Source organism: Phocoena sinus, chromosome 13, assembly GCF_008692025.1.
Source record: "Phocoena sinus isolate mPhoSin1 chromosome 13, mPhoSin1.pri, whole genome shotgun sequence".
NCBI lineage: Eukaryota > Metazoa > Chordata > Mammalia > Artiodactyla > Phocoenidae > Phocoena > Phocoena sinus.
Genome location: NC_045775.1, coordinates 39458879 through 39483731, shown reverse-complemented (window position 1 = coordinate 39483731; position 24853 = coordinate 39458879). Strand labels below are relative to the sequence as shown.

Sequence of the window (24853 nt, the reverse complement as noted above, 5' to 3'; positions counted from 1 at the left end):
AAATGAACGTATTTTCCTGTCCCTGTGTTAAACAATACTAGGACCAAGCAAAAATAATTTCGCTGCTTGTTCCAGGAAATATCTGCTCCTGAAAGATAAGATTGTAAAAAAAGTAGATGACTTATCAAGACTAACAGCTGGCTCATTAAGTCTCTTTCAGCACCCCTGTGTCTAGGACCCACCAATCCATTAAGTCATAAATTCTGCCCAACCAATCAGTTTCCTCCTTTGTAGGACCCAACCTCAAAAGACTTCCTTCTGGAGATCTAGCCCTATATATCCAACCGCCTGGTTGTCTCACGGGCATCTCATAATTAACATATTGAAAGCTGAACTCCTGATCCCTCTTTCCAACCTGTTCTCTGCCTCTTCTCCATCTTAGCAAGTGGTGCCTCTCTGTTCACTCAGTTGCTCAAGTCGGAAACCCTGATAGGGGCTTCCCTGGTAGCACAGTGGTTAAGAATCCGCCTGCCAATGCAGGGGACACGGGCTCGAGCCCTGGTCCAGGAAGATCCCACATGCCACGGAGCAACTAAGCCGGTGTGCCACGACTACTGAGCCTGCGCTCTAGAGCCCACGAGCCACAACTACTGAGCCCGCGTGCCTCAACTACTGAAGCCTGAGCTCCTAGAGCCCATGCTCCGCAACAAGAGAAGCTACCGCAATGAGAAGTCCGCACACCTCAACAAAGAGTAGCCCCCACTCGCCACAACTAGAGAAAGCCCGCGTGCAGCAACAAAGACCCAATGCAGCCAAAAATTAATTAATTAATTTTTAAAAAAGAAACCCTGGTACCTCCTCCTCTCCACATCCAAAAGCCTCAGCAACTTCTGCCAGCTCTACTCCAAACACAGCACAAACTGTCCCCCCGCATCTCTCTACTACTCTTAGTATCCTCTGTCAAGAACGAAGAAAACTTTCCCCTACCCTTCTAGGTTCTTCTGGCTCGTCTAAGAATTAAATTGACATGAGACAGATTAAAAGGAAAAAATCAGACTTAATTGTGTATGTACGGGAACCCCACATACAAGAAACGTAAAATGAGGTCTGTGTTCCATCCTGAGCTAAGGAATGGGATACGGGCTTCCAAGGACAGAAGGGTCACTCACAGGATGATAAACAGAGTAGTGTTTGGTAATTAGACGTTTGTCTTGCCATATAGATGGGGCCACTTAGATAAAATTTATCTCTGGGAATAACTCATTTTCTGGGAAAAATCCCAAATTTAAATGCTTCTAGGTAGTTAAGGGAGGGGCAGTATTTTCTCTTGAACCCGCAGGGTCTCAATTGCCTTTAGCTCAAAATAATCCTCATGCAAAACTGATACATGTTGGGGGTGGCGGGGTTCATTCTGAACCCCTACACCTCCTGCTAACTTGTCTCCCTGCTTTTGCTCTTATCTCCCTAACATGCGTTCATTCTCCATGCAATAGCCAGAGTGACCTTTTAAAAACACAAGTCAGGACTTCCCTGGTGGTCCAGTGGTTAAGACTCTGCACTTCCACCGCAGCGGGTGAGGGTTCGATCCCTGGTTGGGAAACTAAGATTCCGCATGCTGGGACTTCCCTGGTGGCCCAGTGGCTAAGACTCCACGCTCCCAATGCAGGGGGCCCAGGTTCGATCCCCGGTCAAGGAGCTAGATTCCACATGCCTCAAGTAAGAGTTTACATGCTGCAACTAAAGATCCTGCATGCCACAGCTGAGATCCGCCGCAGCCAAATAAACAAATAAATAAATAGTGAAAAAAAAAAAAGATTCCGCATGCTGCGCGGTGTGGCCAGAAAAAAAAAAAAGCACAAATCACATCATGTCACCTTCCCCCATTAGAACTTTCCAGTGAGTTCCCATCACCCTTAGATTACAGTCCAAACTCCATATCCCTGGTCCTGTCACTTCTCCAATCTTTTTTAAAATTAATTAATTAATTTATGGCTGTGTTGGGTCCTCATTGCCGCACGCGGGCTTTTTCTAGTGGCTGCGAGCAGGGGCTACTCTTCGTTGTGGTGCGCGGGCTTCTTATTGTGATGGCTTCTCTTATTGCGGAGCATGGGCTCTAGGCTCTAAGCTCTAGGGCTTCAGTAGTTGTGGCACACGGGCTCATTAGTTGTGGCTTGCAGGCTCCAGAGTGCAGGCTCAGTAGTTGTGGCGCACGGGCTTAGTTGCTCCACAGCATGTGGGATCTTCCCAGACCAGGGCTCGAACCCGTGTCCCCTGCATTGGCAGGTGGATTCTTAACCACTGTGCCACCAGGGAACTCCCTCCGATCTTATTCTATGCCATCACTTTCCTTGCTCACTATACTTCAGCCACCCATCTCGGAGCTTCTACATTGGCTGGTCTTTCCATCGCTGGCTCCTTCTCACCCTTCAGATCTTCAGTAATATAAAGTAGGTCCTACTGACTATTCTCATCCAAAGCACAGATTACACTTTCTATTTATTTATTGCTTTTCTTCTCCACTGTACCCCAAGCTCTAAAAGCTTGTTCACCACTGTACAGTGAACACCCAGAACAATGCGTGTTTATATTTGGCCCTTGTGGCAAGCTGATTGCATTAATGCCCTTCTTTCTTCCTGTATTTTTTTTGTAGGCCCCTCCCACTTTGTCTCTGGGCTCACTGTGTGGCTTTGGCCAATGAGATGTTAGCAAACGTGACTGTAAGCAGAGGCTTGAAAAGCACACGTGCAGTTCCACTTGCCCTCCTGCACAATTGGGCTTGTTCTTTTTTGGGTCCTGCCATTGCCAAGAGAATATTCCCTGCTATTCTGCTGAAGGGATGTGAGAAGAAGTAGAGAAGATCTGCGTCAGCCTAGCTGAGGCCATTCATAGCCAGCTGAGCCTCAGATGTGCCACGGAGCCAGCTAAGATCGGTAGAGCCACCTACCTGACCCACAGCTGACTGTAGATCTTAATCAAGCCACCTGAGACCACAAAAACCAAAAAGCCAACCTATAGACTCATGAGCAACAATGATTATTTTAGCTCACTACGTTTTTGTGTAATACAGCATTATTGTGACAATGTAACATATAGCACTCAAATATTTGTTGGCTAGATGAGTATTAGTGAATTTTAGACACTAGAGCAGGGCAGGAGATATGGCAGATTTCTTTGGACTTAAGGTGATAGGGACAGAGTGAAGGAACAAAGTCGGTGATTAAATAGGTAATCCTACTAGGGGATCATAATAGTAAAAAAGGTATGGGAGACCCCTGTAAGTTAACGATCACTCAAGAAAGCAGGCTTGCTTAACAACAAAACCAAGTTGGCTTGCTTAGCAACAAAACTGTGCGGCAGAAGCATGAGACACGCCCCCAAACAATAAAATGTTGGTGGAATGAGACCTGCATCCTGCCCAGTGAGGTCTGTAAGTTAATGATTCCTAGGACATGCTCCTCTGTGCCAGTAAAAATTAAAATGTAGGGAAAGGTGAAGTTATACTGAAACCTGAAATGATTTACCATACGTTAGTATATGTTACTGCTTTTTGCCCATTTCCATGGCGCTATGAAAGTCCCAGTTTGACCACGTAGGGACAAAAAACCTCTCCCTCCTGATGTGGAGGAGGAACTGATGATGGAAGTTTGATGTCTGCCACCACCAGGGAAGCCCATGATGGAAGTTTGAAGTCTACTCAAGAATGAGGAAGAAGGTGGTCTTCTCCCCTCCCCACTTTTCCTTTGACTATAAAAATGTGGCCTACCTAGCTTTCAGGGCAGCACTCCCTTGCCTGCCCACCTGTATCTCTCACAAGCGTCCTATGCTAATAAATCACTTCTTGCCCGACGCTTTGCCTCTCACTGAGTTCTTTCTGCACCAAGACAAAAGAACCCGAGCTTCACTAAGTTCTGAGATGAGTTCTATGGTTTCAGACCAGGTGAGTGATTTTAATTAACAAGACAATGGGGGCTTCCCTGGGGGCGCAGTGGTTAAGACTCCGCCTGCCAATGCAGGGGACACGGGTTCGGGCCCTGGTCCGGGAAGATCCCACATGCCACAGAGCAACTAAGCCTGGGCTCCACAACTACTGAGCCTGCACCCTAGAGCCCGCGAGCCACAACTACTGAAGCCTACGCGCCTAGAGCCCGTGCTCCGCAACGAGAAGCCACTGCAATGAGAAGCCTGCGCACCACAACGAAGAGTAGCACCCGCTCGCCGCAACTAGAGAAAGCCTGCGCACAGCAACGAAGACCTAACGCAGCCAAAAATAAAATAATAAATAAATTGATTAAAAAAAAAAAGACAATGGGTTCACATCCCATCCCGTGGGTTCAAGTCCCTATCTGCGGTGTGGCTGGGTTCAAGTTCCATCCGAGGAGAAGTACAGTTTCAAAGGGACCTCCCTTTCAGCACATCCCATGTGGGGGCCTTTCTGTGGGTTCAGTTAGCTGTGCTTCCTGGTTATGAAGGAAGCCGGGGGTTAGTGGGAATGTTCCAGAATGGAGGCACCCAGGGCTAGGATGAAGCCTGTAGATACTGCGTATATTAGTTTCCTGTTGCTACGTAACATTACCGCACCCTTGGCAGGTCAAAATAATACCAATGTATTATCTCACGGCTTTTGTGAGGAGTCTGGGTACAGGATAGCTATGTCCCCTGGGCAGGATCTCACCCGTCGGAAGTCGAGTTGTCAACTAGGGCTGCAATCTCACCTGTGCCCTTCTGAGTCCTCTTCCAAACTCAGTGAGGCCTCAGTGTAAGCAACTCTTTACAGGAAACCGCCCTCAGCAAGAAGCCCCTTTTCCTGTCACTTTAGCAAAGCTATATTGTAACTAACTTTTAACCCAGGCATCCCCATGCTCTACTCATCTCTGGCGCAACCACGTCTTTCAGATCTTTTAATCACACAATACCTTGCCTAATTTGTCAGTTCTTTCCATCGATCACAGAAGTAGAAATGAAGAATAAGTAATTAACAGATGACCAGATCTCTTCCCTAGCTTCTTGTTCAGTAATCTTCCGAACAAACTGTGTGACCGAACTATGAACAAGATTACATCCGGAGGGTGCTCACGAGGAGTCGACAAGCCTGCACACAGTGGTGGATGCCGCCGACTCTGACCCTCTGCTCAGCGATCGACTGAGATGACTTCTATGCTTCCTTTTAAAACTTTCACGGCCGAGCAGAATCTTTGGAGGTGGTTTTTAGGGGACGCTGAGTCCACTGTCTCCCCAGGTTGCCGGCATTCTGATTAAAGGCACCTTTTCTTCTACCATTTGTGAGTTTGTAATTGATTTTGTAAGTGGCGAGCAGCGGGACCGAATCACCCTATTCATTGGGTAACACTAGGGGCCAAATACACAGAAAAAGAGTGTGAAAGGTCAGTTGGGTCCATACGGAGGAGGGGCCCTGGGGAGACATCCCCTCCACCTCCCCAAGGATTCTCAGGGGAAAGGGCAGCAGGGGGATTTCCTTAGGGCCTCGGGCAGGTGGCACTCTCTGAGCTATGTGACTGAGTCCAGGCCTGTTGTCTCAACAGCCGGAGAAAGCAGGGCCCCACGTGGGCACTTGATATATCCTGGCACAGGTTAGAGCACAGCAAACATGTGGGGAAGGAAAGAGTCCCCAGGCGGCCATGTGGAGCCTTTAAACAACAAAGGCTTCTACTCACGAGCAGATTTTCACAAAGGTAATTTGTGGGACTCCACACTAGAAATGGACTCCTGAAGTTAGTTTAAATAATGACCTCCCTTCCAGTGCCGCCCTCAGTTTGCATGTGACCCCCCAGACGTTGGCGTGGGCAGAGGGCCCAGGAGGCCCTGTGGGCAGCAGTGGGTAGGGGGACACAAATCTCAGCAGTCCGGAAGCTGAGCAGGACCCTAGGGGGCCTTCCCGGGACAGACCCCTCCCCCCTATTCTCTGCTTTAGTTCCTCTCAGAAGTGCCTAATTGATGCACATTTCCTGAGTTGTTTTATAATGTGAAAACCCTCATCAAATGGAAGAAGGTAACAACCTGATGACCATGAGCACATAGTTCCCAGGCCTACTGGAGCCTAAGGGTTGATAACACAGTATTAACCCCTACGACACTGCCCAGTCACCTCACCATCAACCAATCAGAGAATCGTGCAGGAGCTGATCACACACCCTGAGAGCCCCGCCTCCCTCACCTGGCCTTTAAAAATGCTTTCCTGAACCCCTTCGGGGAGTTCAGGCTTTTTGAGCGCTAGCTGTCCCGCACTATCGTATAGCTTTACAATAAGTGCTGCACTTTTCTTCCCCGCAGCCCGCTGTCAGGAGATTGGCTTTGCTGCGCGTCGGGAAGCAGACCCAACTTTGGTTCGGTACCAGTTCCTTTGGTCCTTGAAGTTTCAGGTGCTTAAGGACCTGCTTTTTGCAGATCAGCCACCTGGGGGCGACAGAGCGATTGACCCAGCGTGGGAATGAACTTCCAATCCAGCTGAATGGTTTGAAAAAGCTCCTAGGTGGCTCTGGGCCTGGCTTCCTTCCCCACAGTCCCTGGGTGGATGTCAGCTCTCGGGGGAGGTCAGAACTAAGAACAGATGTCTGCCCCTGAAGCCCTATACTCCGCGCAGGGGCCGGACTGCCTGTGTCTGCAGGGCGCCGCGTGGCCACCAGGGGTCACTCCTCACTAGGCTCTCAAAGCAGAGACCGGTGGGCCGGGCTTTACACCCCACCTCCTCTCTCGCCAGTGCTGCCAGGGTTCCTGGGTCTGTCCCCCCTGCGACAGTTTAGTAGTCAGCACCCAACACCCCTTGCATTGGTCCCGTGGGGTCAGAGAAGCGTTATTGAAGTAGAGTTACCGATAAAATACAGGATGCGCAATTAAATTTGAATTTCAGATAAACAACGAATACTTTTTGAGTAAAAATATGTCCCACACAATAGTATTGCTAGATTTGGCATCCTAGCATGGAGACAGACCCTTGCATTCAGATTCCAACCTCATCGTTCACTGAGTGATAGGAGCAATTCTCTGTTTTTCTGAGCCTCGATTTCCTTATCTATAAAATGGGTAATGATACTTCAAGGGGTTACATGAAGTCTATCGTGTTCAGGTAAGAGCCCAATAAACCTTAGCAGGTTTTCTTTTCATTCCTGAGAAGCTACTGATTTTTTACTTCAGAGATGTCATATCTTCTAGCTAAAAGTTGACTATAAACAGGAGACTGCAAGAGGCAGGAGAGGTGAGGCTGGAGGCGAAGGGTGAGAATGGAGACCATCTACCCTCCCACCCCTTACAGTTTACTACATTAACTCCATGAGCTCTTCCACTGTCTTTATCAACCCTATAACACCACTATAGGAAACTTGCCAAAGATATACAAGTTACAAATAACTCTGTTGTTCATTCCAGGAACTTCCTGAAAGACTTGTTTACTTTTAAATGCCCCCTGGATACATTTGGCAATGCATGGAGACATTTTTGTTTTTCACAACTGTGTAGGGAAGGCTACTGGCATCTAGTGGGTAGAGGCAGGGATACTGTTAAATATCCTGCAACGCGCAGGACAACCACAAAGAATGATTCAGCCCCAAATGTCCAAAGTGCCGAGGTTGAGAATCTTTGACTTAAATGAACATCAAACTGTTCAGTTCTTCAATACTGTTAAATTAATTAGACAAGGAGACACTAGGCTGAAGCGGCTCTAACGCTGGGGGTGTTCTACACAAGCAAACCAAAATCTAAGCCTGCAAATGCCTCACGGTTACAAACCGAAACCTAAGGACAACCAATCACAGCTAACTAGGCTTTAAGCCAATAAGTAAACTCCTTACTTTGCTTCTTTTTTTTTTTCTCTGTAAAAGTTCACCTCCTGGACAGGTACATGTAAAAGTATGAGATCAGATCACTCCCTAACACCATACACAAAAATAAGCTCAAAATGGATTAAAGACCTAAATGTAAGGCCAGAAACTATCAAACTCTTAGAGGAAAACATAGGCAGGACACTCTATGACATAAATCACAGCAAGATCCTTTCTGACCCACCTCCTAGAGAAATGGAAATAAAAACAAAAATAAACAAATGGGACCTAATGGAACTTCAAAGTTTTTGCACAGCAAAAGAAACCATAAACAAGACCAAAAGACAACCCTCAGAATGGGAGAAAATATTTGCAAATGAAGCAACTGACAAAGGATTAATCTCCAAAATTTACAAGCAGCTCATGCAGCTCAATAACAAAAAAACAAACCACCCAATCCAAAAATGGGCAGAAGACCTAAATAGACATTTCTCCAAAGAAGATATACAGATTGCTAACAAACACATGAAAGAATGCTCAACATCATTAATATTAGAGAAATGCAAATCAAAACTACAGTGAGGTATCATCTCACACCAGTCAGAATGGCCATCATCAAAAAATCTAGAAACAATAAATGCTGGAGAGGGTGTGGAGAAAAAGGAACACTCTTGCACTGCTGGTGGGAATGTGAATTGGTTTAGCCACTATGGAGAACAGTATGGAGGTTCCTTAAAAAACTACAAATAGAACTACCATATGACCCAGCAATCCCACTACTGGGCATATACCCTGAGAAAACCATAATTCAAAAAGAGTCATGTACCAAAATGTTCATTGCAGCTCTATTTACAATAGCCCAGAGATGGAAACAACCTAAGTGTCCGTCATCGGATGAATGGATAAAGAAGATGTGGCACATACATACAGTGGAATATTAGCCATAAACAGAAACGAAATTGAGCTATTTGTAATGAGGTGGATAGACCTAGAGTCTGTCATACAGAGTGAAGTAAGTCAGAAAGAGAGAGACAAATACCGTATGCTAACACATATATATGGAATTTAAGAAAAAAAAATGTCATGAAGAACCTAGGGGTAAGACAGGAATAAAGACACAGACCTACTAGAGAATGGACTTGAGGATATGGGGAGGGGGAAGGGTAAGCTGTGACAAAGCGAGAGAGAGGCATGGACGTATATACACTACCAAACGTAAGGTAGATAGCTAGTGGGAAGCAGCCGCATAGCACAGGGAGATCAGCTCGGTGCTTTGTGATTGCCTGGAGGGGTAGGATAGGGAGGGTGGGAGGGAAGGAGATGCCAGAGGGAAGAGGTATGGGAACATATGTATATGTATAACTGATTCATTTTGTTGTGAAGCAGAAACTAACACACCATTGTAAAGCAATTATACTCCAATAAAGATGTTAAAAATTAAAAAACAAGAGTTCACCTCCAGCTCCCATCCGCGGAGTGCTTGCTTCTAACCACTCTGGCTTGGTGCTGCATAACTGGAATCAATTTTGCTCAAATAAGTTCTCAAATTGTTACTAGGCCTTATTTTATCTTTTAACAGTTCAAAAACGTCAAAAGACAGTTTATACTCTCCAAGAGTCTTAAAAATCTTTGTCTCCAAACCTTTGCCTTGCTGCGTCCATTGTTGGGCTGCACCCCGCAGGCCTGCAAGCTCTGTACTTGCGCAGCCTGGAGACTGAAGAAGGAGCCTGGAGTCAGTGACCCCGATTCAGTGGTTTCATGGATGGGGGAGCTTACACGTCCGAAGCAAGGTCCTAGAGCCACACCCCACCATGTAGGCGGGCAGGACATGGTGGCAGTCTCTGCTCCCGGGGGAGAGGGAGGTTACCAGTTATAGGGGGAATTGATGACATCAGGTTAGCTCATCGGTTGCCAGGGAAACCAGCAGAGGGCCCTGCCCCTCAAGGCTCCTTTGATACACTATCATAGTGGAGAGAGTTCTGAGCTAAAGATTAGAGCAATCACTATCTGGGGCCAGGGACCAGTACATAGGCATTTACTGATTAGGCTCTGTGATTAAGAGGGAAGGTCTGTCAGGTGAGTAGGATGTAGTTGAAGCAGGCACTGGTCGAACAAGGGATGTGCAGAGAGCAAGAGAACAGCCATCTTGGGTGGCCTGGTCATACATCCGTCAATCCTAGACTATTATAGTACGATCCTCACTCAATTCTTTTTTTTTTAATTTATTAAATTTATTTATTTTTGGCTGTGTTGGGTTTTCGTTGCTGCGCGCGGGCTTTCTCTAGTTGTGGCGAGCGGGGGCTGCTCTTCATTGCGGTGCACGGGCTTCTCATTGCAGTGGCTTCTATTGTTGCGGAGCACAGGCTCTAGGCGGGTGGGCTTCAGTAGTTGTGGCACATGGGCTTCAGTAGTTGTGGCTCGCGGGCTCTAGAGCGCAGGCTCAGTAGTTGCGGCGCACGGGCTTAGTTGCTCTGCGGCATGTGGGATCTCCCCAGACCAGGGCTCGAACCCGTGTCCCCTGCACTGGCAGGCGGATCCTTAACCACTGGGCCACCAGGGAAGTCCCCTCACTCAATTCTAATCAAGTCTCGGCATTAAAATACCCACCTTCAACCAGCCTTTGCTGCTCCTCCTCCAAGATGCTCCTAGGACTGGTTTGCCTCACCATGATGAGAACAACTGGTCTGAAGGATCGTTTTGGTGATCATTCCAAGGAGCCAGTGTCCCACAGGTGCCTTTCCTGCATGATCTGGTTGTAGGGTCTGCTGCCCACAGGCCTTCGTTCCTGTGTGGGAGAGTGAGGGGAATGGGGAGCGAGCCCCAGGAAACTCCGGGAACAGGCCCATCCCCTCAGAATGGGCACTCCCTTCATCACAGCCTCTCTTCTACCCCTCAGGCCTGCCCACGTGTTCAGATTGTGCAGCTCCACCAGGATCCAGACTACAAAGCAGGAGACTTGGGTTCTATCTCTGACTTTCCAGTTAGCCCACTGGGAGATCCCTGGCAGGTCTCTCTGAGCCCATGCCCACAGATGAGGATCCCTGCTTGGATGAGATACAAACTGCAGGGCACTCTGAAGATTACAGAGGCAAGGAATGGCCCCTACCATTCACCCAGTGAGTTCCAACTCCCTGGTCCAGCTCATTTAAAAATAATTGAAAAATAGGGCTTCCCTGGTGGCTCAGTGGGTAAGAATCTGCCTGCCAGTGCAGGGGACACAGGTTCGATCCCTGGTCCGGGAAGATCCCACATGCCGCGGAGCAACTAAGCCCGTGCGCCACAACTACTGAGCCTGTGCTCTAGAGCCCATGAGCCGCAACTACCAAAGCCCGCATGCCTAGAGCTCATGCTCCGCAACAAGAAAAGCCAATGCAATGAGAAGCCGCGCACCGCAACGAAGAGTAGCCCCCCCGCTTGCCGCAGCTAGAGAAAGCCCGCATGCAGCAACGAAGACCCAACGCAGCCCAAAATAAATAAATTTAAAAATAATAATAATTGAAAAAATAGAGAAAAGGAAGGAAGAAGTGAAAAAGAGGAAGCACCCTGTTACCAGCACCTGTTAACTTTTGGTGCGTTTCCTCTTAGCCTTTCACTTATGCATATAACCTATAATCATAGGCATATAGCCTACATATGAGGTTATATCTTATTTTTTCCACTTATAATGAGGACACTTCCTTGTGATCTTAAAGTCTCCTTGGAAAACTGAGCTTAAAGGCATCAAAATATTGCACCAGGTAGATATAACCTAGTGTTTACTTAAGAATTCTCCTATGACTGGACACCTGTTTTTACTATTGTAAATAATAGTGCAATGAATATCTTTGAGCACAATGCCCACTCTCCCCTTCCTTCAGTTTTCGGAGGAAATCCATCAGAAAATAGATTGCTCCTTGAGAGCACTGTGAGTAATTCATTTTTATACCCTTTTACCCCAGTACTTGGTCCAGGGTTTGGCACACAGCAGGTTCAAAACTGGGTGACTGAATGGCTGATGGTGACAAGGCTCTCCTGCAATTCTCTATCCTCCTTGTCCTTGGGTGACCTTTGCCTCCATGTAGCACCCACAAGCCATATGATCCCATTCCTGTGAGACTTTGGTTTGACTCACATCACCTCCCCACGTTGTCTTTTCCTTGTGTACAGACTGTTGGACCAAATCACTGATGCTCGATTCTGGCTGGACACTGAAGTCACCTTGGGAGTTTTAAGAGAAGGTGGTGCTGGCCCAGCCTCCGGGGAGTCTGATATAATAGAGCTGGGGGTGAGGCCCAGGCTCAGTACTTTTTAAAAAGTTCAGTGATTATAAGAGCAGCCACAGTTGAGAACCCCTGAATTAAACAGTCCTTGAGGTCCCTTTCAGTTCTCATGATCTGTGAGCCTTGATTGGGTCAAGTTAATGAGGTAGAGACGCCATTATATTGCTTTGAGAAAACAGAGTATATAATAATTATTTCCAGGAGTATACAGTGAAACTCTCGGACCTCAAAGAAAAAAAATTATAAAGAGGTTTTCTCCGCCTTCTGGAAATATCCTGGCTCCCATTACCCCCTCCAATTAATGGTCCTAAAAGGACTACAGGCTAGTCCATGATTATCCCATTTCACAGATGAGAGGAGGAAAAGTCCTGAAGACAGTCAAGTGTTGCTGTTGGCAGAATCTGTAGCAGGGAGCCTAGCGTTTTTAACAATTCTGTTCAGTAAATGTCTTCTGTGTAGAAGAAATTTCTGGAAGGTGGAGATGGGTGGGAAACCTGCAAGTTTAAAAGAAGTGTTTGGTAGCCTTGTGTATCCAGGAAGTTAACGGTGAGCTCATCAGGATTGGAAGCAGAGAAAAGAAACCAAAGAGAGAGAGACAGAGAGAGAAAGACTGCCCCAATGTCTGGAGCAGTGTCCCCTGCTGCAGAATGTCAGCCCCACTGCCAGTAATCCTGACGGGGTTCAGGTCAAGCTACTCCAAAATGTGGCGCGTTGGCCTATTGACTATTTTAAGCTGAAGGAATTTGAGAAAGAGCAATTGTGGGAAGGACTCTCTGACCTTCCCCTGAAGCAGGTCATAAAACCCTCATGTGAGAGGTGCCCTCCCTGTACTGGGAGGAAAGGAGCATCCTTATCCAGAGATGGGGGGATGACTGGGAGGAATCTGAACAGGCCTTGCTAAGTTTCCCCCAGCTTAACACATTAGCTCATACCCTGTCACATATTTCCACGATTTCCCACTCCTCATGAAACCTAGCAACAAAATGCTCTCTGCTTTTTTGGGTCATTTCCTTATGAGGGCCCCAGGGCTCCCGCATCGTGTAAAACTGACATTAAATAAATGTGTATGCCTTTCTCCTGTTAATCTGTCTTTTGTTACAAGAGCTCCAGCAGAGAGCCAAGAAGGGTAGAAAGTAAAAGATATTTTTTCCCCCTACGATCCCAACACTGTAACTTTGATTCTTTTTTCTTTTTTTAAATAAACTTGTGTATTTTATTTTATTTTATTTTTGGCTGCGTTGGGTCTTCATTGCTGCACGTGGGCTTTCTCTAGTTGTGGCGAGCGGGGGCTACTCTTCGTTGTGGTGCACAGGCTTCTCATTGTGGTGGCTTCTCTTGTTGGGAGCACGGGCTCTAGGTGCGCGGATTTCAGTAGTTGGGGCACGTGGGCTCAGTAGTTGTGGCACATGGGCTCTAGATCGCAGGCTCAGTAGTTGTGGCGCACGGGCTTAGTTGCTCCGCAGCACGTGGGATCTTCCCGGACGAGGGCTCGAACCCACGTCCCCTACATTGGCGGGCAGGTTCTTAACCACTGCGCCACCAAGGAAGCCCCAGTAACTTTGATTCTTGAAGGTTTTTCTTGTGTCTTTAATTGCAGAACCTCCTGAAAGGGGTCTCCTGCTCCCACTGTGGTCTTTCAGAGCCTTAGGCAGTCAGCAGTTGAGACAGTAGCGGGGGCTAGGGGTCAGCTAGTGGAGAGCAAAAGTGGGGAATGCAGCTGTTGAGAACGCAGCCAGAGGGGAACAGCCTGTGGCAGGAGGCCGTTCAGCGGAGGGCCACCTCTGGAGAGAGGGCCATCTGCGTGAAATACCAAATGAGTTTTTCTAACAGCTCATTCCCTGATTCAGTCATGAAATATTGCCTGGATGTACTTGAATCACCTTCAGGGTCTTGTAAGCCACCCCCAAAGAGATTAAAGTGATTTCCCCAGAGAATTCCACAACTTAATGACGGCTCAATAAGGAATGAAAAAGAAAACACCGTCATGTTGGAGAAAACAATTATTTCCTCCTGCTCGTAGGCAGATACCGGGCACTCTGGAGGCACAGCGGCTAGGAATACAGTCTGCAGGAGAATGGAAAATTACCCTTCGCTTCTGGTCTGGGGCTTCTTCCTGATCCACTGAGTTCCTTAGAACGTAAGAGAAGGAGAAGGGGGGCAGTGCCCCCTGCCGTGGGTCCTGACTCGCTCCCGTCTCCAACTTGAGATGAAACGCCAGCTTCCCTTCTGATTAAAGTAGGGCCCTAAGTTCTTCCTTAACCCTGGGAGCAGAAGACTGAAATGAAGCACATTATCTGGACTATGTATTCTCTTTTCTCACATTTAAAACATTAGCCCAGATTTCAAACTTTTAACTGCGATGGACCGAATAGCCTCACGTTACTACTCAGATGCATTTTAATATGCTACCACCTTCCAAAAGACTGAGACGTTTGCTTCCCGTTTCATAAAGGAAATGAAATGGTTTAGATGAGAAATACTTTCCCTACGGAAATAAAAAGCTACTTGCTCATTGCAAAGATCATTTTTATATCTTCTAAATAGTGGGGAACGCTCACTGAAACTAAACCCACAGACGTCTCGACAGCTTTATTTGTTCACTCTATTTTGGGCTCCATTATTGAAGCAATCTCTGTTGGCAAACATCGTTCTACCAATAATTTTTTGAGCGGTTAAATTTTTTTCTTCTCTTTAATTCAATAGAACTGAGCACGTCCCTCTCAGGATAGTCAGGAGTGGGGCAGGGGTGGGTGGGCAAGAGGGGGGCATCACTTTCCTAATTGGATTTTTGTGTTGGTCCAAAATGTATAACAGATTCATGAATAACTCTTCATCCACATTTTAAGCATTACCAGGTTTCTACAAAGGTTTAGGATCTGAGGGACACACAAAACTTCCCAACAGCCCTACTGCCCTTCCTTAATTCAACTGAGAGCCTCCTCTTTGAATTAAGGACTTATTAAGGATTTGGGCTTGTGACAGGTGATTTTGAGGAGAGTTCAAAGAAGGAGGGCGTTGCTCTGAATTGAGGAGTATCACAAAGTGGAGGTGATTCTATCGCTGGGAATCTTAATATTTCTTCTCTAGAAGACAGGGGAATGAAGTGAGGCTAAAGCTGTAATTGGTAGGAAAGCAGCCGTCACTCCTATTACACAAATAAATAAGGGGGATGTTTGGTCGCTTTTGTGGTTTGGACAATGTTCTCATTTGTTCTGTGTTCAGGCATGATGACGGGTGGTAGTCCACGATGTTGTCAGGGAGGGGGAAATTTCCCCCTTCTCCCCATCTTGAGTTCTGGACTAATAATAAAACCGATGCAAGACAGATTAACAGGAGGAAAAGAAACAAATTTTAATTCACATGCATGGAGGTCTCATAGAAATGAGACCTAAGGGCTTCCCTGGTGGCACAGTGGTTAAGAATCTGCTTGCCAATGCAGAGGACACAGGTTCGAGTCCTAGTCCGGGAAGAGCCCACATGCTGCAGAGCAACAAAGCCCGTGTGCCACAACTACAGAGCCTGTGCTCTAGAGCCTGCAAGCTACAACTACTGAGCCTGTGTGCCACAACTACTGAAGCCCGGGCGCCTAGAGCCCATGCTCCGCAACGAGAAGCCACTGCAATGAGAAGCCCGCTCGCCGCAACTAGAGAAAGCCTGCTCACAGCAACGAAGACCCAGTGCAGCCAAAAATAAATTAATTAAATAAATAAATGTATTAAAAAAAAAAAAAGAAATGAGACCTAAGAAGTGGCAGAAGAAGGCAGCTTTTATACTTTTTAGACAAAAAATAAATTTGTGAGGAATTGACAGGACAAAGAAACTTGAGTTTTGGGTGCTTCATTAGTGAAGAACTAAACAGAATTTGGACTTGGGGTAGTGAGCTGAAGAAGTAACAAGGTGTTTACATAAGGCTTCTCATAATCCCCGTTTCTGGCGATAAGGGTGTCCTCCTACCTCCAGATGCAGGGAGTGCACCTTTCACATGAAAGGTTTATGTCCTGCTTCCAGGGAGACAGAGAGGAGGGTCAGGGTGTCTCTGTTGCATTAGCTGTTTCTTAGGTAACTTTAATTCAAAATAATCACTATGCCATTGAGGCACATTTGGGGGCAGCCTGCCCTGGGCCCCAACATTGTCTCGTTCTGACTCGGCTCCCACAGTGGTCTTGTTGGGTGTGGATGCCACGTGGGGGCCGTCACATTCAACAGCAGGACACTACAGCCCAGCTCCAGGTGCCCCGCTAGCTCCCAGCTCCCGCTTTTCTCTTTCTCATTGTTTTTGTCATCACTAATGGAACATTGCTAGTGTTCAGGTTCATTTCTCAGTTTAGACAACCAAAGGGATGGGCCCTGAAACAGGCAAGCACCATCCGAGGTGGAAGCCCATGCACTTAATCTGTGGGAAGGTCTGAGAGACATTAGAACAGGGTGGAAACAGCCTATGCGCCTCAAATGGCCTAAGTCATGACATCCTGAAACTGAGCAGACCCTGTGGGGCTCCTGGGCACAAAAGCCTTTCCTTCCTTCCTTCCTTCACTTTTGGCTGCATTGGGTCTTCGTTGCTGTGCACGGGCTTTTTCTAGTTATGGTGAGAGGGGCCTACTCTTCGTTGCGGTGCGCGGGTTTCTCATTGCAGTGGCTTCTTTTGTTGTGGAGCACGGGCTTCAGTAGTTGTGGCGCACGGGCTTAGTCGCTCTGCATCCTGTGGGATCTTCCTGGACCAGGGCTTGAACCCACATCCCCTGCATTGGCAGGTGGATTCTTAACCACTGCGCCACCGGGGAAGCCCACAGAACCTTTCTGTGTCCCCTCCCTCCCCTTTCTTGTGTGTAGGAAATGTGCTGCATTCAGCCTCTATGACCTTCTGAGTTCCAAAGGGCAGGTTCGAACAGTTTGCTAATCAGGGAAGGGAGGTGATGCAGAGACAAGGGAGGAGCGGTCAAGAAACAACAGTGCAGCCTCGGGGCAGGGTGCTGGTTCCCCCTCAAGGGATACACACAACTGTATCTTTGAGCTGTTTTGCAGATACTGAAACCCCCACCAGGTGGAAGAAGTTAACTGCACGCTTCTCACAAGCACTAGACCCCAGACGGTTGAACCAGAAGGTTGATGATGCTGACTCCCAATTACCTCACCACCAACCAATCAAAAGAATGTCCACGAGCTGATCACACCCTCCTGTTTGAATCATTACTATAAAACTTCTCACTACCCCCTCCAGGTGAGTTTTGAGGGCATTAGCCTGCTGTGACCCCTTTGGCTGGCAAAGCAATAAAGCTATTCTTTTCCACTTCACCCAAAACTCTGTCTCTGAAATTCAATTCCGTACCGGCGTACAGAGGCCGAACTTTGGCTACAGTTCCAGTGTAGCCATTGATGTGTGTGATTATGGCTTTGAATTATCAAGGAAAAGTTAAATGATACTCAGTGACTTCCTTTAAAGAGACAGTGAAAAAGCAATCCATTTTAGAACTATAACTGTAAAAATTATTAAAATATGTAGAAAAAAGTTATTCAGCACTGGAGTAGATATAGCCCCCAGCCTTTCCACTGGGAAAGGTAAGCATACTTCTGGGGATCCCTGGCAGATCAGAGACCCTGGGGATTTACTCTTGCACAGCTCCCGGTCCTACAGGGGAATTAGATTCCACTGTTGAGGAGAGTCTGCTAGAACCAGAGAGATCAAGTCCCTGCCCCTGGGATATGCCAGGCTGATGGAGGAAGAATGGACCAGTTCAGTAGGAGAGGCACAGGCCTTGCTTGCTGGCAGGTGTGGGAGTCATAACTGTGCTTGGCCTTCAGCCTTAGGGACACAGTAGGCAGAGCTCAGCCTGGCCTTTCACTACCAGCCAAATCATGTGGTCCACAAAGCGGATTTTCTATAAATGCCATAATGAGAAGGAACAGCTAAGGTGAAACGGCAAATATTGATATATTGAACTTCTCGGAGGGCCATGGCAATGTGATAAGGTGACCATTAAGTGGTTTAAAAGCCTGAGAAACGTCTTTGAAAGAAAAATCAGTAGTTCAGCAGCTGTGGGAAGTTAGCGGGAGTGTGGAGAGAAGGGGAAAGACTGAGAGGAGTACAGATAAGATAAATAATAGCTAACACTTATCAGGGGTTTACTAAGTGCCAGGTACTGTTTTGTTTTCCACCTGTTATTGCCATCCTCACAAAAATCCCATAAAATAAAGTATGGCCATTTTCTTCATTCTACAGAAGAGGAGATTGAACCACAGGAATATCAAGTAACTTCCCCAAGTTCTAGTAAGAATTGGAGCTAGGATTTGTGTCCAAGCAGCCTGGTCCCACTAACCATCATCCTGTCCTAGAACCATCTCATGATAAATCATGAACAGTGGCATAGATTCTGACCAGGCAGCCCCTGTGAACCTATGGATCCCTCAGAGAAACGTGGAGCCAGCAAGCTGATTCTAAAATTTTATGGACAGGCAAAAGCGCTAGACTAGCCAAAACAATTCTGAAAAAGAACAGTGTTGGAGAACTCACACTACCTGATTTCCAGATTTACCATAAGCTGCAGTAGTCAAGACAGTGTGGTGGAGAAGGAAGGAGAGACTTCAGTGGAAAAAAATAGAGTCCAGAGATAGATCCTCACACATTTGGTCAGTTGATTTTTGGCAAAGATGCAGAGATAAGTCAATGGAGAAGGGCTTTTCAAGGAATGGTGTTGGAATAATTAAATATTCATATGCAAAAAAAGAACCTCAATCCATACTCCATACCTTATAAAAAATGAACTCCAAATGGATCGTAGACATACATGTAAAACTTAAATCGTAAAACTTCTAGGAGAAAACATTATGGCTTTCGGTTAGGCTGAGATTTCTTAGATATGACGCTAAAAGCATAACCTATAAAAGAAAAAAGTAATAACTCGCGTTTCTTCAAAATTAAGAACTGCTATTCAAAAGACACTTGAAAAAATGAAAAGACAAGCCACAAACTGGGAGAGAATGTTTGCAAAACGTATATCTCATAAAGGACCTGAATCTACAATATATAAAGAACTCACAAAACTCAATAATAATAAAAATAGCCAACTCAACTAAATGGGTGAAATATTTGAACAGACACTTTCCCCAAGATGATACATAGATTGCAAAAAAGCACATACAAAAATGTTCAAATTAATTAGTGATCAGGGAAATGCATACTTAAACCACAATGAGATACAGAATACACCTATTAGAATGGCTAAAATTAAAAACCCAACCAACTCAAGTTCCGGTGAAAATGCAAAGCAACTGGAGTGCTCATATATTGCTAGCAGGAATGCAAAATGATACAGTCTCTTTGGAATACAATTTGGCAGTTTTGTACAAAATTAAACATTTACCATTCAACCCAGAAAACCCACTCCTAGGTGTTTACCCAAGAGAAATGAAAATCTGTTTATAGCAGCTTTATTCATAATTGCCCCAAACTGGAAACAACCCAAATGGCCCTCAAGTAGAGCGTAGGTAAATAAAATGTGGTGCATTCATACAATGAAATTCAGCAATAAAAAGGAATGAACTATTGATGTACAGAACAGCACGGATGAATATCAATTGCCTTATGCTAAGTGAAAGAAGCCAGATTCAAGGCTACATACTACATGCTTTCATTTATATGACGTTTGGGAAAAGGCAAAACTATAGGGACAGAAAAACAGATCAGTGATTGCCAGGGACTGGGATGGGGGAAAGGTTGACTACAAAGTGGACCCAGGGACTTTTTTGTGGCTGATGGAACTATTCCATATCTTGATTGTGATAGATGACTGTAGTCAAAACCCACAATACTATACACTAAAAAGGCTGAATTTTACTGTATGTAAATTATCCCTTAATATTTTTCATGGGGGAAAAAAAGGAAGGTTTCAGCAGCTTGTGGGGCACTGACCAGAGGTGGTGAATTCTACAAAGGGATCTTCCCAGAATATGGCCAGTGCCCTTAGAAGCTCCATCCACTATGTATTTCCAGGCCAGAGAAACCTAAACTCAAGACCCTTTGCTGGCTGCTAATAGGTGACTTGAAACCTGAGCGTGGCTGGACTCCCCTAAGGCTCTGGTCTACATGGGGAAATGCAAAAGGAAGCAGAAAGCAAGTGGGAGTCCAGCTCCCAGAGTGAGCGGCCCAGCCATCTGACCCTCCTGTCTCCCAGCATTTCTCAACCCCGCTCTTCTGGCTCCTTTGGGTGACTTCCTCCTTTTCCAAGTGGCCTGGGGAGCTGTCAATCATGATGACCTTGTATCCCATCCCACCCCTACCCTAGGACAAACACATGAGTCAGGGTGATATAGTCAGGCAACTACTCCAGGCCACTGTGATTCATTCAGGGAAGACACACGACCCAAGCAAGGCCAAAGAGCATCTTACTGGAGACCACTAGATAGATGTTGGGAGACAGAATTTCTTTCTTCCTGGAGATTACAAAATTGGGAATATTTAGAACCAAGGTGGTCATCTTGCCTAGAGAGGGTAATCAATAGAGCTGAGAGCTGGGAAGGGGGCCAGGGCTCTGATAACATGCTCTGAGCCCCTAGATCCGGTCATGTGGGGAGTAAGAACTGCCCCTAAACTTCCCAATTACTGAACCATTAAGTCCCCTTTCCTCTTGACTAATTTCCTTCTACCTGAGGGTCTTCACTGACACACAGCTGAATCCTGTCCTGTGGTCACGCACTGCTGAGAGTTTCGTTCATACGAGTTCAGCCAAAAGTAACGGACACCTGCTTCATGCCGGGCACTGGGGACACTGGGCCCATGAAGACACGGTTTTTGCCCTGGAGGAACTCACAGTTTCGTGGAGGAGACAGATGTGTCAGCAAATGGTAAGTGGTCAGATAAGCATTAGCTAACGTGAAGAACTCGGAAGCCCAGCACTCACCCTAGCTTAGGGCTTCAAATAAGGCTTCTTGGAAATGACCCCTGAACGGAGTCTTGAAGAATCACCCAGGTGGAAAGGGGGGAGGGTGGGTGTTTGGGCAGAGGCGTGAGCAAAGACCTGGCAGGGTGAGACCTCATGATGTGTGCAGAGGAACACAGATCCTTTTTCTAGAGGAATCCAGTAAAACTTTCTGTGTTGATGGAAATGTTCTATCTCTATGTTGTCCATTTCGCAGCCTCCAGTGATTAAACGCTTGAAATGTGGCTAGTGCAACTAAGAAGCTCAATTTTTCATTTGATTCCATTTTAATTAAAATTTAAAGAGCTGCATGAAGCTGGTGACTACCACCTTGGACAGCTCGGCGGCTCTAGGCAGTTAAGCGCAAGGCAGAAGTGGTAGGAGACAAGGCAGGCCAGGAGAGCACAGGGAAGAGCCATGGATGCCATTTGAAGGGTATTGACTTTAACCTGTAGGTGATGGGAAGTCTTTGGAGGGCTGCAAACTGAAAAGTGACATGGGTCATCTCACTAGATGAGGGGCTGGGATGGAGCAGGAAGACTGGAGTCAGAAGGACATTGCTGTAGCTCAAGGGAGGAGTTATGAGAGTCTGAAGCATGGCAAATACAGAAGGGCTGGTGGGGAGGGGACTGATTCCAGAGGCTTTAGGAGGATAGATCAGCAGGACCAAGTGGTCTCTTGGTTTTAGAGGGTGGAGTTGCATCTCTTTCTTGGAAACGTTTACAAGAAAGATGAATTCTTGGGTGGTGGAGCTCGGACAGGGTGCTCCTCCCAGGCAGAGGGACTGGAGGTTGGGAGAGGGCCCTGCAGCAGCTGCTGGATTCCAAGGCCCCACTTCCTTGCAAGGCAGGCTCTGTCAAGGTTAGAGATGTAGGGGGAAGAGATACCTTGCTTGGCTGTTGTTTCTTAGTAAATTGAAGGATCAGGGCAGCCTTGAAAACTACTGAGTCAGACTGTAAATACTGATACCACTTCCACAGTATCAACTGCAGGAGTGGGAAGGCTCCCCAAAAGACAGAGAGGCAGTTTAAAGCCTTTGGTAATTCAGAAAACACCTGAATTATTTAGTAAAGTCAAAGTATCATCGGGAGTTAGAGACTACCCCCTCACTGGGCCTCCCTGGGTAGAGTGGGTAGAGGGCAGGTTTCCCTTAGCTTCAGGGTGGGAATGGGGGTCCCCAAGCTTAGGCCTTTTTAAATATAAAGTAATCAAAGAGATTATCCTCTCTCTGAGACAGGCGGCCAAGATTCCCTCCATCCCTGGTTTCTTATGATTCATTCATTTACTTATCATATATCTATCGAATAACTACTATGTGTCAAACCCTCTGACAGAAGCTGGGACTATTGGGACAAAAGGCACAGACCTTGCCTTAAAGGAGTTTCGTGGGATGATTATAATACAGTGAATAATATTCATTGAGATGCATTGTGTATCCGGCACTCTGCTGGATGTATTTTATGTGGACTTAATTTTTCCAAAACCCTATGAGGCAGGAACTGTCATGATCCCCAATTTATAGATGAGGAAACTGAGGCACAGAGACCTAAAGTAACTTACCCAAGTATCTAGGACCCACTCATTTAAAACACTTCACCTTAGGGGACTTCCAGGAAGATGGCGGAAGAGTAAGACGCGGGGATCACCTTCTTCCCCACAGATACACCAGAAATACATCTACACGTGGAACAACTCCTACAGAACACCTACTGAACGCTGGCAGAAGACCTCAGACCTCCCAAAAGGCAAGAAACCCCCCAAGTACCTGGTTAGGGCAAAAGAAAAAAATAAACACAGACAAAAGGATAGGGACGGGTCCAGCACCAGCGGGAGGGAGCTGTGAAGGAGGAAAAGTGTCCACACACTAGGAAGCCCCTTCGCGGCGGAGACTGCGGGTGGCGGAGGCGGGGAGCTTCGGAGCCGCGGAGGAGAGCACAGCAACAGGGGTGTGGAGGGCAAAGCGGAGAGATTCCCGCACAGAGGATCAGGGCCGACCGGCACTCACCAGCCCGAGAGGCTTGTCTGCTCACCCGCCGGGGCGGGCGGGGCTGGGAGCTGAGGCTCTGGCTTCAGTCGGAGCGCCGGGAGAGGACTGGGGTTGGTGGCGTGAACACAGCCTGCAGGGGGCTAGTGCGCCACGGCTGGCCGGGAGGGAGTCCGGGGAAAAGTCTGGACCTGCCGAAGAGGCAAGAGACTTTTTCTTCCCTCTTTGTTTCCTGGTGCGCGAGGAGAGGGGATTAAGAACACTGCTTAAAGAAGCTCCAGAGACGGGCGTGAGCCGCTAAGGCTGCTGCTGCCGCCACCAAGAAGCCTGTGTGCGAGCACAGGTCACTATCCACACCCCTCTTCCAGGGAGCCTGTGCAGCCCGCCACTGCCAGGGTCGTGGGATCCAGGGACAACTCCCCCGGGAGAACGCACGGCGCGCCTCAGGCTGGCAACGTCACGCTGGCCTCTGCAGGCCCGCCCCGCACTCCGTGACCCTCCCTACTCCGCCCCGCCCCCTCCCCGGCCTGAGTGAGCCAGAGCTTCCGAATCAGCGGCTCCTTTAACCCCGTCCTGTCTGAGCAAAGAACAGACGCCCTCCGGCGACTACATGCACAGGCGGGGCCAAATCCAAAGCTGAGCCCCTGGGAGCTGTGAGAACAAAGAAGAGAAAGGGAAATCTCTCCCAGCATCCTCAGAAGCAGCGGATTAAAGCTCCACAATCAACTTGATGTACCCTGCATCTGTGGAATACATGAATAGACAACGAATCATCCCAAATTAAGGAGCCGTGTGGATGAAAGGCTCTTGGTGCTGCAGCCAGGAGTTAGTGCTGTGCCTCTGAGGTGGGAGAGCCAACTTCAGGACACTGGTCCACAAGAGGCCTCCCAGCTGCACATAATATCAAACGGCAAAAATCTCCCAGAGATCTCCATCTCAATGCCAGCACCCAGCTTCACTCAACGACCAGCAAGCTACAGTGCTGGACATCCTATGCCAAACAACTAGCAAGACAGGAACACAACCCCACCCATTAGCAGAGAGGCTGCCCAAAATCATAATAAGTCTACAGACACCCCCAAACACACCACCAGACATGGACCTGCCCACCAGAAAGACAAGATCCAGCCTCATCCACCAGAACACAGGCACTAGTACCCTCCACCAGGAAGCCTACACAACCCACTGAACCAACCTTAGCCACTGGGGACAGACACTAAAAACAACAGGAACTACGAACCTTCAGCCTGCAAAAAGGAGACCCCAAACACAGTAGGATAAGCAAAATGAAAAGACAGAAAAACACACAGCAGATGAAGGAGCAAGATAAAAACCCACCAGACCTAACAAATGAAGAGGAAATAGGCAGTCTACCTGAAAAAGAATTCAGAATAATGATAGTAAAGATGATCCAAAATCTTGGAAATAGAATAGACAAAATGCAAGAAACATTTAACAAGGACCTAGAAGAACTAAAGATGAAACAAACAATGATGAACAACACAATAAATGAAATGAAAAATACTCTAGATGGGATCAATAGCAGAATAACTGAGGCAGAAGAATGGATAAGTGATCTGGAAGATAAAATAGTGGAAATAACTAATGCAGAGCAGAATAAAGAAAACAGAATGAAAAGAACTGAGGACAGTCTCAGAGACCTCTGGGACAACATTAAATTCACCAACATTCGAATTATAGGGGTTCCAGAAGAAGAAGAGAAAAAGAAAGGGACTGAGAAAATATTTAAAGAGATTATAGTTGAAAACTTCCCTAATATGGGAAAGGAAATAGTTAATCAAGTCCAGGAAGTACAGAGAGTCCCATACAGGATAAATCCAAGGAGAAATACGCCAAGACACATATTAATCAAACTGTCAAAAATTAAATACAAAGAAAGCATATTAAAAGCAGCAAGGGAAACACAACAAATAACACACAAGGGAATCCCCATAAGGTTAACAGCTGATCTCTCAGCAGAAACCC

At 46.9% G+C, this 24853-nt stretch overlaps 1 protein-coding gene across 3 annotated transcripts in view; it reads right to left on the bottom strand.

Moving 5' to 3' along the window:
* Positions 1-24853, bottom strand: part of MSH6 (mutS homolog 6) — a 142662-nt gene that overhangs the window by 34814 nt on the left and 82995 nt on the right. The window contains exon 1 of one of the 3 annotated variants that reach the window (XM_032653395.1): positions 22889-23338. The exons of 1 other annotated variant lie outside the window; for it this stretch is intronic. The gene's annotated coding sequence lies outside the window, so the exon portion shown is untranslated. Of the gene's footprint in view, positions 1-22888; positions 23339-24853 lie in introns of those variants that run through there. One more of the 3 variants, XM_032653394.1, reaches the window with a different exon arrangement.